At 43.0% G+C, this 21038-nt stretch overlaps 1 pseudogene; it reads left to right on the top strand.

Annotated features, from left to right (window-relative positions):
• The window catches only part of LOC137411703 (uncharacterized), a 77175-nt pseudogene extending 61250 nt beyond the window's left edge, over nt 1-15925 (top strand).
• The last annotated feature ends 5113 nt before the right edge of the window (nt 15926-21038 follow it).

The following is a 21038-nucleotide window of genomic DNA, read 5'->3' as shown; positions in this document are numbered from 1 at the left end:
GATCAAGGCATGCGGCACTGACCCATATGCATTCTCCAAATCCAGCCATACCACCGCCACATCCTTCCTTTGCCTCTTTGCCTCCTGTAACACTTGCCAGACCATTGCCGAGTGTTCAATGCATCCTGGTGATCCAGGTATTCCTGCCTTCTGCACAGAGCCATCCACAAAACCATTCCCTCTGATGAAGCCTGAGAGCCGTGCCGCAAAGACACTCATCAATATCTTCCCATCTACATCGAGCAATGATATTGGTCTAAACTGCTCCAGTGTCACAGCCTCCTCCTGCTTTGGAAGATAAACTCCTTCCGCCCTAGTCCATTGACTGGGCACAACTCCTTGCCTCCATACCACCTTCGGAGCCTTCCACAGATACTGCTTGATGCCTTCACAACTCTTAAACACCTTAAACACCACTTGGTGCTGGAGCCGATGCCACCCGTGCCTTCCTCAAAACTGCCTCATGCCTCAATCTCTGACATCTTTGGCTCTGACAAATCAAATGGAACACCTGGCTCTGTCGGTCTCACCAATCCTTCGATGTCCTCCACCACTTCGTTCCTCCTTGTGTCTGCATATGTGACACGCAGGTGACCTTCCAACTCTTCCTTTGGTACCTTCAGTACACCACCTCGACACGGCTCCAACAGATCCTTCATAAACTGAAAAGGCTTCTCAAAGAACCTCTTTCTCTTCCTCTGCCTCTCCTTTCATCGCCTCTTCATCCTTTCCACTCTCTTCAACTTCATCAACCTCATCACCTGATTCGTCAACACCTCAAACCCATTCCTCTCCCCTTCCACTGCCCTCTTCCATCTTCCATTCAAACTCCTGAACTCCATTCTCCCCTCATGGATCTCCCTCTGCCTCCTGCTTAAACATGCCTCCTTGTCATCCCTCTCTACACACTCTTTCACTCCAAACGTGACACATGCATACTCAAACACAATCTCATTCATCTTTCTCAATCTATCTTCCACCCTTCCTTTCAACCTATGAAGCGCCCCACACATCACTCCATCCATTCTCTCCCATACTTCGCTTTCACCCATACCTGGCCATTTCACTCTCCTCCTCACATCCTTTCCCTGCTGAAATACAACCCCAGGTCATACAACACTGTGGCTTGCTACCTGGCTGTTTCTCCCGCCGTCTTACGTGTCCCCTTTTCAAAGGCACTGCATTGCTGTACCTCCTCCTCACCCACCTTACGCACACACCCCATTCGGCTCTGACGGACATGCAATCCTCTCACCGACTCAAACTCACGTCCACACCCACACTTCTCTCGAACCTGCCCTGCCTCCACATGCACACCATCACCCCATAGACATACATCTCCCACACGATCACTCCCACACCCTTTCCTGGCCTGATGGATCCTCAACCCTCTGATGGATCCGAACTTCACGTCCACACTGACATTTTACCAGACTTGCATCCACAATCCGTTCTCGTTTGTCAACATCAGTATGGGGGTCTTTATCCGTTTTATCTGTGCGTTTGGGCCCATCTTCCACCCCACCTCTCGGAGAGCCATTGGTGTCTGCACATATATATATATATATATATATATATATATATATATATATATATATATATATATTATAAGCGTGAAAGGTTGTCTGTTTGTTTGTTTGTTTATTTGTTCTGAAACAGCGTCGCCATTTCTCAACGGATCTTCACCAAATTTGGCACGGGGGTCCCAATGCACCACAGAATCACTGCTGAACCAAAAAAATCCTGCTACTGAACCAAACTGAACTGCTGAACCAAAAGACATATTCTGTCATTTTAAAACCACCAAAGTGTGTTAGGTTTCCCCATTTCATAAAATGTATCGTTTCATACGTATAATGCTTTAAAACTGTTTGTAGCCACGTCGCAGACGCTGCTCATAGAGTGCCCTCTGCTGTTGTTGTTGTTGTTCTTGTTCGTCTTCTTGTTCTTGTTGTTGTTCTTGCAGAGAAGACAAAACCTCAAAGCTCCACCCATTCTGGGAACCATAGCTCCACCCATTCTGGGAGAGGATTCATATAAACAAATATCCACCATTTTATTACCTCGCATAGCTTTGAGGCCTGTTTTGTAGGCCCGTGGTGTCTTGCTCTCTCACACAGTTTTCTTTCAAATCAAATTCGATATATCATTTCATTTTTCACAGTTGCTAACATAGTTTTAGACTCGGTTGAAAAAAAACGGGAAGAAAATCCGATGAAAGTTGCCGTTTATAAAACGAAATGAATTCTCAAAGGCCTGTAACTTCAAGTCCATTGAGATTTATTTTTTTTAAATCGCGGCATGGTCAGTCATACACCGCCCGGAATAACAGACGGGAAAATGCCGAGATATATTAAAAATTCGTCCATTTGATGACAATCGTCACGATGAAATATTTAATTTATACGTCGTCACAATAATGTGGAGAGAGGAGCATAGCTTCGTTCACGTGTCGCTACACACGGGAAATTGCCGAGATATATATTTTTTAAATCGCGGCATGGTCGTGGCATGGTCATGGCATGGAAAAATAACATCAAGTAATCGAATCAATAGGAATGTCCTGTTCCTATAACATCGACGTTATAGGCACAGCTGCATCTCGGCATTGTGTAACATCGACGCGGCTTTTGTTTTAATTAAAACTGTTTGTGCTTGTTTTTTTTTTTTTGTTTTGTTTTTACCTCAGAAGAGATATCAACATCTACCTCAGCGAATGTCAATCGCGGTGTCAGTATTTGATGAACTTATAAAGGCTTAGGTGACTTATAAGTGTGACCAGCATGTGCACGGGATTCTTCCCAGAAGAATGAGTGGTCGCATTAGCTTGTACGACTTAAAATGAGCGAGTTTTGTTTTCACGTTTGGGCCAGTTTTACATGTTGTATCCCTAAGGAATGAAACGAACGTTTTTCCTTCCTTACAATTTTATTTGAAGTCACACATGCCTCAAAATACACTAGAATTGAATGCTGAATCCGAAAATGTAAGTGAAATTGCCTTGTTTTTAAACATTATCTTCTATATATTCTAAATATATATCTGTGCAGTGTCTGTCTTGTGTTGTCTTGTCTTGTGTTGTCACTGAACTACTCCCTCAAAATTTTGTAAAATCGTACGATTTCAACCTGACCCACGGCGGGAGTATGCGCTCCACTGAGTGGCGTTCTAGTTTCATTTATGAATATCATCACAAAAGGTGCTGTTTTTGGAGATTGCAGATGTTACATGTACTCCATTGAATGGCAAAAGCGTGGATTGCCACACATCCACATTTTGGTCTGGCTTAAGGATAAGATTCGTCCAGCTCAGGTAGATGATATCATCAGTGCAGATATTCCAAGTCCTACCGAGGACAAAGTATTGCACGAAGTAGTGGTGAAGCACATGCTCCATGGTCCCTGTGATTAGAGGATTCTTAATCATTACTGATCATTATGTTACTTCTTATGTCTTTCAGACCGTGTTCATTGTTGAAGTTGCAATAAACCGCCAACTGGATTAACAGAGAGAACTGGTCTTATTTATGAACACGGTCCATTGACCTGCCGAGAGAGGTAACGCCTACCAGGAGCAAAGCTCCCGCCATTATGGCCCAAAGGGTCACAGGAGCATGCAAGCCTCCTCACTACGATTGCCACAACCTTGGAGGTAACACATGGAAACGTTCCCACAATTGTGTCCTCGACAGTCGAGTTTATGCACTTCGTGTCACGTGGTCACATCAACACTCATTCTCCTTGCATGAAAGCGGGAAAATACACAAAACGATACCCCAGACCTCTTCTTACAGTAACTCAGACAGATCAGGATGGATATACTTTGTACAGAAGAAGAAAGCCAGGTGATGGGGGCTTCACCACTACTCTCAGAGTGAAACAACAAGAAATTGTCATTGACAACCAGTGGGTGGTGCCCTTCAACCCTCTCCTTTCATGCATCTTCAAATCACACATCAATGTTGAAGCAGGCTACTCAGTCAAGTATGTCTTGAAGTACATCAACAAAGGTACTGATCAGGCAGTCTTTGGTCTGCAGAGAGAGGAAACCAAAAATGATGAGGTATCAGCATATCAGATGGGTCGTTACATCAGCAGTAATGAGGCTGTGTGGCGTATTCTCAACTTTCCCATTCATGAACGCCACCCCAGTGTTATGCATCTTGAGATCCATTTGGAAAATGGGGAAAGAGTTTACTTCACAGAAAAAAACCACGCTGCAGCGAGCCCAGCAGCCACCTAGGACCAAACTAACTGCATTCTTTGATTTGTGCAAACAGGATTCCTTTGCTAGAAGTCTTCTCCACTGGGAAATGCCTGGATATTACACCTGGCAAGAAGGGAAAAAGGCATTTCAGCCAAGAAAGCAAGGTGCAACAATCCCTGGACACCCTCACATCAGATCCAGTCAAGTGTTAGGTCGTGTCTACACTGTTCATCCCAGCAACTCTGAGAACTTTTATCTCAGACTCCTCCTGCACAACATTCATGGTTCAACCTCATTCCAGGATCTCAAGACAGTTGCTGGATATGTCTGGGCAACATACCTTGAAGCTTGCCTGAGAAGAGGTCTCTTGGAAGATGATGCACACTGGAACAGTATCTTGGAAGAGGCTGCAGTCTCGCATTCTCCAAGCAAGATGAGGAGCCTCTTTGCTGTCATTATCTGTGCCTGTTCACCATCCAACCCTGAGCAACTTCAAGCACAACAAGATTCAAAAAAACCCAAACCTGCAGTTTACCTCTGCCATGTACAACCAAGCACTGGTACTCATTGAAAATACTGTACAGTCCATGGCTGGCAAGGATCTTCAACAGTGTGGACTGCCTGCTCCTGTACGAACTGAACCTGCAACTCTCAGTCGAGAGATGCTTCAGGCAACCACCTATGACATTCAACAGCTGCAACAGTATGTCCACCAAAATGAACCACTCTTGGTTCCAGATCAAAAAGAAGCTTATACAAGGATCAAACAATTGCTGACATCTGACTTGGGTGGAATTGTTTTCCTTGATGCCCCTGGTGGAACAGGCAAAACGTTTTTGATCAACTTAATTTTGGCACAAGTTCGTTCACTCCAGCAGATTGCTATGGCAGTGGCCTCATCTGGAATTGCTGCAACTTTGTTCACAGGTGGCAGGACTGCTCATTCTGCCTTTAAGCTGCCACTCAACCAGGCCCACAATGAGTCCTGTGTGCAATATTGGCAAAGGATCTGGACAGGCACAGGTTCTAAAGCAGGCCAAGCTGATAGTATGGGATGAGTGCACAATGTCTCACAGACTTGCATTTGAGGCTCTCGATCGCACCTCACAGGATCTCAGAGGTAACACTAATATCATGGGTGGAGTCACACTCTTCTGAGCATAAGAGAGTGTAAGAGACCTTGAGCACAAGAGAGGGTGAAGAGAACAGAGAGAGGGAGTGAAAGAGCAGCAGCGCAGGATTTTAGGACCTGTGTGCTGATGCCGTGAGGTCCAGTTGCAGAATCAGAGTCGAGGGTTGACAGAAATTTCTCCACCTTGTCAGGAGAAAAAAAACACTAGAGTCCAGGAGCAGCTGGATATGACTGGGTACGGTGGGTACAGAGAGGGATGGGTTTGGGACGCAATATTTGGAGGCAAACACAGAGTTGAGGCATTCAGCTTTTTCACGAGCAGAGTCAGCTGTGTATCCGTTTGAGGTAAGCGAGGGGATGGAGGGGGAACAACAAATACCAGAAACAGATTTGACCAGACGCCACCAGGATTTGGAAGAGGGGGGCAGGTTTGAGAGTTCAGTATTGAGAGAGGAGAGATATTGTTTCCTGGCTCTCCGGAGTGTGGACACACACTAGTTTCGGGCTTTGTGAAAGGAAATGAGATTTCCTTCCATTGGATTTGCTTTCCAGGAGGCGAAGGCAAGTTGTTTCTGGGCAACAGCCTCACCACAAGATTCCGTGAACCATGGTCGGGAGGAAGGGTATGACAACTGAAGACGAGGTGGGATAAATCTGTGCATGAGAGAGAGCAATTTACTTTGGAAGAATTCCCAGGATGAGTTGATGTCAGAGGTGGTGGAGATGGGAGACCAGTCCAGATGATTGATGGCTGCTTGAAGACCGTGCCAGTTGGCCTGAGTGAATTGCTAGACTCATCGACGCTGAGGAGGCTCTCTCAGAATGGTCAGAGAGATGTTCACTTTAACAAGCACATGATCAGATGAGCCGATTGGAGCAGAAGAAGAGCAGCAGACATTTGCAGGGAAGTTAGTCATAACCAAGTCTAGAAGAGAAGAGGCTCCGTTGACTGAGATCCGGCTTGGGAAGTTGACAGATTGTATTAGTCCCAATGAGTTACAGAAGTCCTTGCCCGAGTACTTTTGTGCACTTTGGAGGAGAGGGAGCGGAGGAAGAAGAGCGCATCTCTTGGCTCTGGCTCAGTAGCCTCTGACTGTTGAATCCTCGAGGAAGAAGAGTCTCAGGTTTTCTTTCTCAGTCTTTGGAGCTCTCTTTCTCGGTCTGCCTTTTGTCTCGGTTGGACACGGCTGTCTTGTGTGCGATTGTGAGAACTTTTCGAAGCTGAGTTGCAGTTTGGAGGAAGAGACGAGTGAAAGATAACTGGCCGCACAAATTACCTCACGTTTGTGGGGCTGTAGAGAGCAACTTTGCGCCATTTTGTACGTTTCCCGTGTGAGCGGCTTCAGGCCACCTTGTAGTCCTGACTTCATTCAACGATCTCGTTGAGCAATCTGAATGCCGGCCTTCCAACAGAAACCTTCATTTTCTTCATCTATCTCTTTGTCTGTTCTGTGCCTGAGTGGAGACGTCTCAAATTAGATTTTAGATTTACCTCACCTTTCATTTTTTTCGAAGTACAATTACTTTTAGTAAATAATTACCGTGGTACTTTCATTTGATGTATCCTGTTTGCATGGTGTTGGGTTCGAGAATAAACCGATGTGGCTCCATCCAGGTAAGCACCTTGTTTCCCTCACCACGTGCGACAGGCCAACTGTCGGAATTAAGGACCGTTTCGGCTATTCATCACCCAATGGTGTTAACCGCCAGGGATGACAGGACAATACAATTGATGGGTTGAGACGCTGAGAGGAATAGACTCATCCAGGTCTGAAGGGGATTACATGGAAGACTGGCAATGCAAGAAAAGCAAAGGAGGATGAGATGGAGTGAAGCAAGCAAAACAAAAGTCCGAAGAAAGAGTCAGAAGCACCTTTATGTTCCTCGATGACGATTTGTTCGTCGTTCTCCATGAAGCCTTTGTACGACCTTGTTTGGAATATACTCGCTCTGTGGAGTCCGTCGAAATTAATATTGCTTCCTTGGGAAATATACAAAGGAGAACAACAACAATTGGCTGCAGGTGCACCTGAATGCATGGACATGGAGACCTTTAAGATGCTCAATAAACGCGACAAGGTGAAGATTACCTTCAGCCTGATGCTCCCGCAAACAGAGGATACTCTGTCACATCTGCCAAGTGATCTCCTGCGTCAAAGTTTATTGTATCACTTTATTGTTCTTGCATCGGAGATTATGGGAAGCAATGGAGAATGTTGACCTTTCCACAACAGAGGGACGGTGTTGGAGACTGCTCATGGAAGAGATGCAGAACCACTTGGTAATTTATTTCCCAAAGCCGGTATGGATTTGTGGTTTAATAAATCAAAGGGAGATTGTGTTTAATAAATTCGATGAAAAAAAATTCACAAGCTGGTCAAACACTTGAAATATGTCCTTCACCCCTGCCAAATCTTTCTTTCCCCCTCTCTCTCTCTGAAAGTACGATCTGGCAACCTCTTCCCCCTCACATTTTGAATTTTGGGACGGCGATTCTTCTTCCTCTTTCCTGTGAAAATACGGTCATTGAATTTCCAAATAAACTTCACTTTCCTCCAGTGTTCAAATTATCTCATGATACAAATGGTTTTCCTTTAAATCTTTAATACAGGTGACGAAGTGCTACTTGCCAGTGTGACGAACTGAATTCCCACCAACAAGTTCCACAGAAATGTTGTTGTTCAATCCGATTTCTTAAAACTGGTTTCTTATTTATTTCCAGAAAGTTATTGATGTGGGGAATCTGTCTGCATATTAGCAAATCTGTGGCATGGATTACATCTGAGCACAAATACCCAGGCTTCTTACACATCCCCTGTGCTTCTGTGTGGCCTTCCCACCATTGAATGTCTTCATCGTAAAATTTCTGAACAGGCCGAGATTTTACATAAATTTCGAAACTTTTAATGTATTACATTTGGCAAAATCAACATTCACATTAACATGTAATACAATTACAGTATTGTCTTAAGATATGCAATTTTGTTTTTTTGGGGGTCAGAGTGTGTGCCTTAGTGTGGTGAAAGTTTAAAGCACTGTAACTGATTTAAACAGAAGATAATGCCTCAAGTGCAGAGGTACTTCATATATTGGCACTTTGTTAGATCAAGGTACTCAGAGTGGAGCAAACATCAGGAAGAGTGGGATGTTTTTTGCCTCTCAAGGTTCACGAACCATGTACGCTCAAGTTCGCTGTGAGAAGGATTCCTGTGATGTGCAGCTGGAATCGGAACAGCTGACTGTGCTCGTGTGTGGAATGAAGGTTGAGGAGCTGGAAGCATTTCCCGAGATTCTGCAGATAAAGATAGAGGATGTGAACTCCTTTGGTCTGGCTGAGGAGCAAAGCAACCAGCCGAATGGTGAGTTGTGTGAATCTGATGATATCTGTGTTTGTTCAGTGCGCTTTTTTTTGGATACTGAATGGAGGCTCCTCAAAGACCTAGAGCAGAATGGAAGGGAATAAAATAGAAAGGGGAAACAACAATAGAAGAGTTAACATAAGAGCTAACATTAATCACAAAAACACAAAATGACACATAAAACATATGATACAGGGAGTGGGAGTCAATATGGGCAGAGAGAGGGAAGCACACAAGTACAACAGCAGAGAACATGGAAACTGTAGACAATAGGGACATCGGGAGATCTGTGTGAGGGAGAGGGCTGGGGGGAGGAGGCATGGGAAGGGGGTGGGGGTTGGAAGAGGTACAAAACACATGGACACTGCTCCGACTTCCAGGAAAGAAGTCGGCATTTCAAAAAGGTTTTTTCAAAAAGAAGTAGGTATTTCAAAAAGGACTTAAAGGGTCGTCAAAGGTCTGAGGGGTCTCAGCAGTCTAAATGTAATTGAGTGTTCACGGACTGTGTTTTGGGTGTAAATTTTTTTTTTGAAGAAGAAGAAGACGTTTTGGTCGCAAAAACAAACAAACAAACAAACATAACCATATGCGTTTGCTATATTGCAAGAAGATTATCTGCATTTGTCAACATGCTAACCTGCCACACTCTTTCGAGACAAAAAAGTTGCATGTTGGATCGCAATGGTTTATAATTTGACAATAAAAGCAGTTTGGTGAAGAAAACCTCTATTTCGCCGCTGTACATTTTTCTTACCTTCTCTGTTTTGCTGGTTGTGATTTTCGGTGGTGGTGAAATTCTGCTGAAGATGTGGTCAGGGAGGAAGCATCTCATAACATCGAGGCAGTTTGTATTTGAGTTCATATTTGAGGCAGAACATTATACTTGATATCGTAATGTTTTTACATGACGCCATTACCGAGGGAAATGTTTTATTTTCTCTCTTCAGGGAAGATTTTAATGTTTTGATCGAGATTTTATTTTTTCTAACAATTTTAATGCAATATTTATTTATATATTTTAAGAGTGTGGAACCAGCTATACATGTGACACAAGAGTGCCTGCATTTAATAAAAGTTACTTTTCCAGATTTATTTGTGAAAGTGGAAGTGAAAACTGAGCACGACATTGATGTCCACCTGGATCGACCTGAACCAAATGATGCTGAGGCTTCTGTCCTCGAGAACCATCCCCATGAAGGTTTCTGTCGATGTCCACACATTTTGATTCGAACAGTTTGATGATGAACTCTGGTGTTAAGAAAAAATAACCACGTTTTGATTTAATTGCTTTAAGAAATAATAATGATGGTCGATCAATTTCTCAAACATCAATTATCCCCTTCTAGTGGGGCGGCTTAGCCCAAATATTCAAAAGAATTGTGCATTTTGTGAAACAAGCACCAAATTTGGCACAAATGTACATTAATATGTTGCGAACATTTTCAGATATTGGGCCACTTGAAATTCCGTAATTTTTTTTTTCAAATTTTTTCAAATTTCGTAATTTCAAATTTTTCGGGTGACACCGTCACAATTTCGGTCTTCGAGGCCGGCCGATAGGCAAAGTGTGACCGGAAGGGACGAGGTTCTCCTGACCACGTGGCCCTCGATCTGGGAAGCGAGAGGCGTTCCATTAGTGGACGCGCCCCTCATGCCCGACTTTTGGGCGGCCCCGGCAGGCCGTTTGTTTTGACGTTCCGTGACAGGCCCCGCACCCCCACCTCCGCGCCGACCGGAAGCTTGTGCTGAGTACATCATTCCTGAACAACTCAGTGAGGCAGAACACAGCAGTGCACACCAGGGTGACCCCTTCAGTGCATAAACCAATTAACCTGTCCACTGCAGGGCATATAGAAATGAAGTTATTTTCTGCATATAATAATAATATAAGTTCAGTTCTATATAACAATTTCTGTTATCACCACTACCACTACAACTACCACTACTACAAGCTTTGGCTGGAATTTTGTGGACTAACAGACAAACAGACATACAGACAAGCTGGGATCAAAACATTACCTCCTTCCACCATTGAGTGTAGAGGTAAACATCATGGAAATTATATCATGCCCTAGATTTAATTCATGCTTACCCGTGTATTTGCTTCACTGGTTCACAAGGTCTTTTGCATACATGTAATTCAGACTCTCGTCTTCATTGCTGACCACACAATGTTCGCAACATATTAATGTACATTTGTGCCAAATTTGGTGCTTGTATCACAAAATGCACAATTCTTTTGAATATTTGGGCTAAGCCGCCCCACTATATCGGCCGGCCTCGAAGACCGAAATTGTGACGGTGTCACCCGAAAAATTTGAAATTACGAAATTTGAAAAAATTTGAAAAAAAAAATTACGGAATTTCAAGTGGCCCAATATCTGAAAATGTTCGCAACATATTAATGTACATTTGTGCCATATTTGGTGCTTGTATCACAAAATGCACAACAGGTTTGCTATGCTGCTACACTATTCAATATTTACCTTCGCAAAAGCGGAAGGTTATGTTTTGATCGCTGTGTATTTATTACCTTCGCAAAAGCGGAAGGTTATGTTTTGATCGCTGTGTATTTATTTGTATGTCTGTGTGTGTGTGTGTATGTTATTCGCATAACTCAAAAAGTATTCAACCGAATTGCATGAAATTTGGTGGGATGATTGGTTATTATACGGGACACATTTGATTAGATTTTGGGAGCAATCGGGTCAAAGGTCAAGGTCAAGGTCACGAAAAGGTCAAAATCTTATTTTTGTTGTTCTGTTCCCTACACTCCCATGCCAAGTACAGAACAGTAGCTGCGGCGAAGGTATGCGCTCTACCGAGTGCCCGTTCTAGTTTGTATGTCTGTGTGTGTGTGTGTGTGTATGTTATTCGCATAACTCAAAAAGTATTCAACCGAATTGCATGAAATTTGGTGGGATGATTGGTTATTATACGGGACACATTTGATTAGATTTTGGGAGCAATCGGGTCAAAGGTCAAGGTCAAGGTCACGAAAAGGTCAAAATCGTATTTTTACCATAGCGCGGTCAATTTTTATCCAATTGGCATGCAACTAATGCCAAAATGTTCAGAATTCAATGCCCGATCTTGTGATATACGACATGACCCAGTGAAGACATTACCCTTGTTAGCGGTTGGGGGTCAAAGGTCAGGGGGGTCACGACCTTGCAAAATGTGCGTTTTTTGTCATAACTCGGTCAATTCTTATCCGATTTGCATGAAATCAGCACCAAACTGTTCATTGTTCTGTTCCCTACACTCCCATGCCAAGTACAGAACAGTAGCTGCGGCGAAGGTATGCGCTCTACCGAGTGCCCGTTCTAGTTTATCAAATATTTTAACCAACAATAATATGCCTTGTTGTATCCTATTTTCCCTAATTTGTACAATCAATTCTGATGGCATTTTCATTTGACACCTGTTAGTATAGCCCCCGTTAGACTTTGTCCAAAACGGGGGTTTTTGGATTGGGTCTCGTCCACCTGTCTGCAACCATATACCAGAGATGTATGGACCGATTTTGTTCATACTTGGCAGAAAGACAACACATGATGGTGTTCATATGCACATCATTTTGTTTTGCTTTGCAATCAAAGATGGCCGACTGGAGGCCATTTTAGGTGTAAAAACACTGTGTTGAAAACTTCCTCGGCCATTTCTCGGACACGCATTTACTGATGTTGTTCAAACTTGGCAAACAGATGAGGAATGATGGCTAACATATGCACGTCATTTTCCTTTGAGATCAGATCCAAAATGGCCGACCGTCAGCCATTTTGTTCCTTAAACATATCCCCAACCATTTATTGAACATGCATCGCCGATTTTGATCAAACTTGTCATAAGCACCACAAGACGGCATATATGTGCACCTCACTTTATTTTGTGATCTCATCAAATATGGCGGACAGGTAGACTGGCAGCCATTTTTGTTGTAAAAACTCAATATTGACCATATCATCAACCATTTCTCGGACATGCATTTACCAATATTGTTCAAACTTGGAACACAGAAAATGAATGATGGGATACATATGCACATCCTTAGCTTTCGAGATTCGATCCAGGATGGCAGATTGGTGGCCATTTTGTTCCTCAACTGTGTCCCCAACCATTTATGACATGCATGGACTGATTTTGTTCAAACATGGCACAACGACAATGCATGAGAGTATACATATGCAGAAGATTTTGTGTTGCAATCCAACTAAAGATGGCCGACTGACGGCCTTTAACTCCGTATGGCAAAATTAGTAAAACCATGGGGACTATGACATTTTACTTCTTTTTTTTTCTCATGGATTTCTTTTACATGTTTAAATATGATCTTGGCTCATCGAAGAATGAGGTGACAGAGAAAAAAGGCAACAAATTGATAGTAAGGCAGTCAGGCCACAGTTGGACGGATGCAAGGAAGTCGTAACAGCAAGAGGAGAAGGGGAGGAAACAGTCAGCCGATATTCGTGTTTTGTTGGGTTGTGGTTCATGTGTCTCGATAATATATTGGGTGGGGAAGTGGATGGCATGATATGGTGGTGAACTTTGTAGCCTTGGTGGAAAGAGTACAATTCAACCATATTTGGCCTCATGTGATCACTTTTTGTAAACACACACACACACACACACACACACACACACACATGCAGTAACCTCATCACCAAACAAGGACATGGATATCCCCTTACAACCAAGAGAAGAACATCCAAATAAATAGGAAAGGTGACACAACTACTGTAAATTAATGATTTAATGCTCTTCACCACAAATGATGAAATATTGACAGAATAACTAAAAGTAGAAACTAAAACAATTTGGATGTATTGTTGTTCCACATATGGGACCACACAAAATAGTGAGTGGATCACGAATGCAATTATACTACTATGGAAAACCATGAAGCAATCGTACTACTGTAGAAAACGATGTAACGTCACAAAATGTGACATGTTATGAAATGTTTAGTCTCAGCAAAGGCAACCTGAGATATAAGAAACCTTGTCTGTGACGTAGCATTCCTGCTGTATTCAAAGGGTTCATCCTAAGTTGTTAAAAATCTTGGCTCATATCAAAGGGTCTTGATGGTATAAATGGGTCTTTAAGGTCTAATGGGGCCTCATGAAGCTATGGTAATTAGATATGTGAAGCTATGGTAATTAGATAGGGGTTAAGATTAGTTTTCCCCCAGAATGTGATTGCCCTCGGTGGGTTTTCCCTATGTTTTAACAATTACAACAAGGCCAGCCATAAAACCATCCATTAACCAACCATAACCAACATAGTTGCCGTCAGAACCCCAAACATTCTCGATCGGCAACTATACCCCGCCGCCAGAGGATTGTAACGGGCAGGCCACGCCCCAAGCTTCGTCATTGGTCGTGGAGACAGGGTGATTCGCTGGGGCTCGGGATTGGCCAGAGTGACATCATCGAGAGGGTTTGAGAGGAATAAAGGCGAAGAGTCGTTCTCTCGGTCGCTTTGGTCTAGAGCTTTCGGCTGCGGCTGGCTCATGTGCGCTTGTGAGGAGACTTTTTGGAGCTTTGTGGAACCTTTGCAACGTTGAAGCAGGGGGCGCTATTGGTTAGTGGTGCTCTTCGGGGGAGCCTAAAAGGGAAGCATTTTATTTTGATTATGTTTTCCCCTGTGTGTTTTTGTGATTGAGTGTAGACGTCTCAAATTAGGATTTAGTTTCACCTCATCTTTCTTTTTCACCTCTTTAATTTATTTTCATTAAATTATTGTGTTGCATTTCATTTGTTGTGTCGTGTTTCCTTGTTCGTGGGTTCAGGAATAAACCCGTGTGGCTTCTGTTCAGGTGAGCACCTCGCCGCCTTCTGTCCCGTGAGCACGCCAAAAAGTACTGCCAATTTTCGGGCTGCCACCTCGGGAGTAACAACGATGGGCCATTTGTCACCCAGTGGTCTTAATCGTTGGGCGACAGGACAATATGTACATTTTTGTATACGTTTGTCAGAATTATATCACGAGTATTGAACAGAATTGCATTTTTTTTACAGGTCATGTGATGTTGTATTTACAGGTGGATTCATTGAATCTACAAGGGAGACTGCACCTACTTTTATGAACAGCGTAGACACATGCCTGCAAGACTCGCCAACTGAAACATACAAGAGGACTTTTTCGAAACACAGCAAAACGAGTAATGAATTGTTTTCACGGAATAATTTTCACCAGACTCACAAAGGAGCGAAAGATGAACGCCCATTCATATGTAAAATTTGTGTAAAATCCTTCAGTCATTCATCCAGCTTTACAACACACCTGCGAAAACACAATGGTGATTGCCCATACAAATGCACAAGTTGTGGAAAATCTTTTAATCAATCATCCCACCTTAAATCACACATGAAAATTCACAATGGTCAACGTCCATACAAATGCACAAGTTGTGGAAAATCTTTTAATCATTTATCCACCCTTAAATCACACATGAGAATTCACAGTGGTGAACGCCCATACAAATGCACAAGTTGTGGAAAATCTTTTAATCAATCATCCACCCTTAAATCACACATGAGAATTCACAGTGGTGAACGCCCATACAAGTGCACAAGTTGTGGAAAATCTTTTAATCAATCATCCCACCTTAAATCACACATGAAAATTCACAATGGTGAACGCCCATACAAGTGCACAAGTTGTGGAAAATATTTTAATCAATCATCCCACCTTAAATCACACATGAGAATTCACAGTGGTGAACGCCCATACAAATGCACAAGTTGTGGAAAATATTTTAATGATTTATCCACCCTTAAACGTCACATGAAAATTCACAGTGGTGAACGCCCATACAAATGCACAAGTTGTGGAAAATCTTTTAATCAATCATCCACCCTTAAATCACACATGAGAATTCACAGTGGTGAACGTCCATACAAATGCACAAGTTGTGGAAAATCTTTTAATCAATCAACCACCCTCACAAGGCACATTAAAATTCACAATGGTGAACGTCCATACAAATGCACAAGTTGTGGAAAATCTTTTATTAATTCATCCAAACTTACAAGGCACATGAGAATTCACAATGGTGAACCTCCATACAAATGCACAAGTTGTGGAAAATCTTTTAATCAATCATCCAACCTTAAATCACACATGAAAATTCACAATGGTTAAACGCCCATACAAATGCACAAGTTGTGGAAAAACTTTTAATCGGCCATCCTCCATGAAATCACACATGACAATTCACACATGACATCACATTTGGCTTCCGGTTCCGCCGGCGAAGTAGTGTTCATCCGAGCTCTCCAGGTCACCAAAGTTAAGTATTTTCACGTTTGTGTTTTTGTCAAATTTGTACTCTTTATTTTACTGTGTATGTGTTTACTGTGAATTTCTAGTTATATCTCGGTTTGTAAATCGTGCATACTTGTGCGTAATAGTCGTTTTGTTTGTGCCGTGTTTGGGGCCTGGGCCCTGGTAGTGTTTTGTTGTTTATTTACTTTCGTTTTTTCATTTTATTGCTTTTGGCTTTGTTTTTCTTTTCACCCTATACCTCCCCCGAACATCGTACCCTCTGTTAAAAGTCTGGAACCCAAAAAACACAAAATTAATAATTTCCTCCTCTCCTTGCGGCTCCTCCTCCCTCACGACCACGTGTTGTCTCACCCCACCCCTTTTCTCTCCTTCCTTAATATCTCCTCCTCTCCAGCCGATACTCACCTTTCCAATTCTAGTTTTCAACATACTCCTTCAACCTTTCTCCTTCTTTCTCCTCAGATCCACTTTTCCTTCACCTTCAAAACAAAACAAAATATATGAATGAAAAATTAAAAAAGAGACAAACTCCCTCCTGGCGAACGTCCATACAAATACTAAAACAATTGCATATACACCTCCCTGTTTCTTTGTTCTCTGCTTACCTGGCTGTCAATCTCCCATTCTTCTGTTCCTCCTTCTGAACCTGTTCTGGAATCCTTCATCCCCCTTAGCCTCCATGCCCTCACTTCAGGGGATTTCCCAGATAGTTTTTATGGTTTTGCTTAAAATCATCGGAATTGAATTGAATCTTTGGAATCTCCCACGATGAAGCTAACTCTGAGGGCTTTTCACTCACTCACTGCAGGCAGGTTGACGGTCTTTCTGTCTTCTACCGGCTCCTCTCTGGCCTAGCCACCCCCTCCCTCCCCCAGCCCTGTCTGTGCTCTGTCCCCATAATACTCCTACAGGTCGCACAAGATCTTCCTGCAACCATCTTCTGGTGAAACTGCCAAAATCAAGACTCTCTGCTCACCTTCACGCTTTCACACCTCTTTTCTCCTACCTCTGGAACGAACTCCCTCACTCTCTTCAATCCCACTCCTCCCTCCAGGTCTTTAAAACAGCTCTTCACCACCATCTCTTATCTTCCCCCATCCAGGACCATGATCTTTTATACTCCCCGTTAAAACATCCCAAATCAACCCCTTGAAATGTCCAACTTCCTTCCTGAAATTCCTAGTAGTGTTCCTTTGCTTTATACCGTGTACCCCTTCCCCCTCCCCCTCCCCCACCCCAGCCCCAGCCCTCTCCCTTCTACATATCTACCGACGTCCCTGTTCTTTATTGTTGTTGTGCTTATATGCTTTCCTCTCTCTCCCCCTCTTGTCCCCCGCTCCCTTTATTTAAAGTGTGTTTTTTGGGTCCGTGCACGTTTTCGTGTGTAATGTATTCACTCTTTCACGAACCCTGACTGTCTCCAAAAAAATAAAAAATGAAGAAAGCCCATACATGTGCACAAGTTTTGGAAAATCTTTTAATTAGTCATCCACCGTGGAAGTAAAATAATGAGTTCACAATGTTCAATTGATGGTTCTTTTTGAAAAAGAGAATTTATGACCATAATTATAAGGTAATGCAGAACTCTAGAGACCATGTGATTGCTGCAAAGCATTTTGGGCGAGTACTAAAAAAGTGATGAGCATTTTGTTTTCATCTCTATGTTTCAAAGCTTTGCAATGTAAAAACTGCTCGTATAAGATAACAGATCACAGAGTCTCTTGTTTGCCATCTACTGATCACTATCTGTTGTTTACTTGTAAAATCCTCAATGTCAACAGGACGAGGCATGAATTGTGATTTCCCCATAAATTGGCACATCTCTGTTTATTTCACTGTATATAAGGGGTTCATTTGAAACATTTCACGAGAGAGGATGAACGTGCGCATGTGCTGACCCTGTGTTGTTTTGGCACCTCTCTCCATGTGCACGTATTTAATAAATGATTCAACCAATTTGTGAACTGGTATGACTTGATCGAGGTTCGAGTTATTCCGCGACAGTAAATGGTGATGGGGATGGAATCGCAAAACCCTGCGTGTGAGGGGGGGGGGGGGGAGGGGTAGGGCATGAGGGGGGAAAGGCGTGAGTAGAGTGGAGTGGTTCAGCTGAGGTGATGCAGATGTGAATGGCTGCCTAAATGTGAATGGCTGCCTAAAAAGGGAAGGTAAGAGAACCTTGCTGAGATTCTTTTCCTGTCCTTTTTGTTGTGTCACATTCGCTGAAGTCGTGCTCCCCGTCTCTGAACCCAACGGGTGACGCGATCCTGAGAAATTGAGTAGAATTATTTATTTTTAGGGAACGGGTTGTGGAAACCCATCATTCTAATGTAATATAGTATCGAAATCCCTGGAGCTTCAAGCTCACAGGATTCTAGAAGTCATTGAAGTGTGGGAACCAAGGGACTCCTGCTGATTTCTGAAATCCTGGTAAATTTGTTATTGGATCAGAGTTCGTATAGGGACTTGGACACAAATGCAAACAATATGCAAACACGGGTCATTGACCCGTTTAGGTTTTGGGATTTGGAATCCTGCTGATCCGAATGTTCCATTGCACTAAAGGTCTGGAATCCCGTGGCATTGCTCAGTATATGATTGTGGCTGTGCACTTTTGTGAGTGAATTGTTTGATTGACAAACTGGGCATTAAGCGAGATAAGATGAAGGTCTCGGTGTACCCCATAACTCTTAAAGCAGGGGTTCCCAACCTTTATTGTGTTATGGCCCCCTTGGCTCCCAGAGCACATCCCCAGCACCCACCTCCCTTTCACGAGGGTCGAGTGGCAGAGCACATGTAAGCAGGCTAAGGGGGTCTGGGGGCATGGCCCCCCTAATTTTTTTGATTTCTAGATGCTCTGTGGTGCAATGGTGCATTCTGAGAGGTGTTTTTTCCTTTAATTGGCTATTTTGTTTGTATGAGAATTGGTAAATTATTACACAGAAAATGAGGATTTCCAAGTAGCCAACATGAACATTTGGTTCCATCGTTTTTTCTGTTCCTTACTGGCTCCCAACTACATCGTTTTTGGAAGAAGCAAACAAAGCAACATCACTCGAATGATGCATGTTTGATATGAGATTTTAATATCAGTAGCAACACGATGGACAGCATAAAATAGAACTGTCACACAAGAAAATAGTATGAAAAGGTTCCAAGTCAAGAATATGTGAAAACTAAAAACCTCTGTTGTGTCTGTATTTAACGCAGTGTGTTATAATCTCACAAAAAGAAACTCAATTCGACAATAACTCAGGTAATCAAACCTCGGGACGTGGTGCATGCGCCATAAAAGTGAATTAAAAACTCAGTGGGATGGCTGTAATTGCATTTTAGCTACCAATTGGGGTATCCGTGGTTGAGTCACAGTCATGGCACAGAGGAGGTCATCTTCCACATGGAGCCGATTACACTGTTTCCATTTGATATTCAATAGCATGGAAAACCCCACTTCGCAGAGATAGGTAGACGAGAATGGCAGAAGCACCTGAATAGCTATCTGGCTGATATTAGGGTAGCGACCCATTCCCACCCAAAACTCCGACAAGCTCTTCTCTTCGAATGTGTCTTTGGAAAATGAATCGTTTCAGAGATCCAGGAATTCATCTTGCATTGCCTCCGGCATGCTCTCCATACAAAGGTTGACGGAAAAAGGATTCCTCACAATTTTTTGCCTCATTGTCGTCTAAATAAGGAAAATACTTATGAAATTCTAGCTCCAGTGACAGCAGATGCTCAAGAATGTCATTTTTCAGAACGGGATCAAGCTCTTTTCCCATGCTGTCATGCAATTCAGACATTCTTTCGAACATAGCAATGTTTCCTGTGTTCACTTTCCTGCGCCAGTTTTGGCGCTTGGCAACAAATCCTCTGAGATGATCGTGGAAAAGAATAATATTATTCGCTCTTCCTTGGAGCTTGAGGTTCAGCTGGTTCTGCTGCTTGAAAATGTCAGCAAGATAAGCAAGTCGTGCGTTCCACAATTCTTTGTCGTAATGCTGCAGGAGGTCATGTTTTCCTTGAAGATTCAAGAATGTTTGATTTCCGCATGAAGTTCAAAGACGCGGTTCAGAGCATTCCCTTTCGAAAGCCAGCATACAGCAGTATAGTACAGCAATGTTTCATGTTCCGCGTTCATGTCTTTGCACAACTCCTTGAACATTCGAGTGTTGAGAGCCCCTGCCTTGATGTAGTTAACAATCTTGATTACGACTTCAAGAACTTTCTTCAATGAAAGAGGGAGAGTCTTACAAGCCAGGGCATAGCGATGAATCATACAGTGGGTTCCTTTCGCTTATGGTGCCAGCATCTTCACTTTTGCTTGGAATCCGGATTTGGAACCAAGCATGGCAGGAGCACCGTCAGTACAGACACCGCATACATTCTCCCACTGAATTCCTCCCGCATCGATGAACAACTTCATTTTTTCCATGACGTCGTTAGCTTTTGTCGTTGTTTCCAGGGCACTGCAGAACAAGCTTTCTTCCTTGATATCATCTCCCTTGACATAGCGAGCGAATCCCAGTAGCTGGGAGCAGGAACTAACATCGGTCGATTCATTAAGTTGAAAAGAAAACGAGCCGAAAGGCGCCGCATTAATCTCATTGATGATCTGTTGTTTCACATCTTCCGACATGTCATGTATACGACGCTGCACTGTGTTATTCAACAAAGACACCTGTTCAACTTTGCGAACCTCTGCCTTTCTGAGAACCCGTTTGACAATGAGGAGGGTACAAGGCTTGATGAGTGTCTCCCCAATGGAGTGGGGTTTTTTCTTCTTTGCAATTTCAAGAGAAACTTCATAAGAAGCCTGGACAGTTGCTACATTTTGTTGTTGAAAAGCTCCTCCCTCATCCAACTTCTGTCGCTTTAAATATCTTTCATACCGCTTGAAAAATTCGGGATCCTGCTTTGCATGTTGTGCATGATTCATCTCGAGGTGCAACTTCAACTTGGATGGCCTCATGGATTCAGTACTCAAAACCTTGTGACACAGCACACATTGTGGTTTCTCTTGGCCAGACACGGTAATGGACGTGAATCAAAGC

Source organism: Myxine glutinosa, chromosome 1, assembly GCF_964187855.1.
Source record: "Myxine glutinosa chromosome 1, kmMyxGlut1.1, whole genome shotgun sequence".
Classification (NCBI taxonomy): Eukaryota; Metazoa; Chordata; class Myxini; order Myxiniformes; family Myxinidae; genus Myxine; species Myxine glutinosa.
This window is presented reverse-complemented; position numbering and strand designations above follow the sequence as displayed.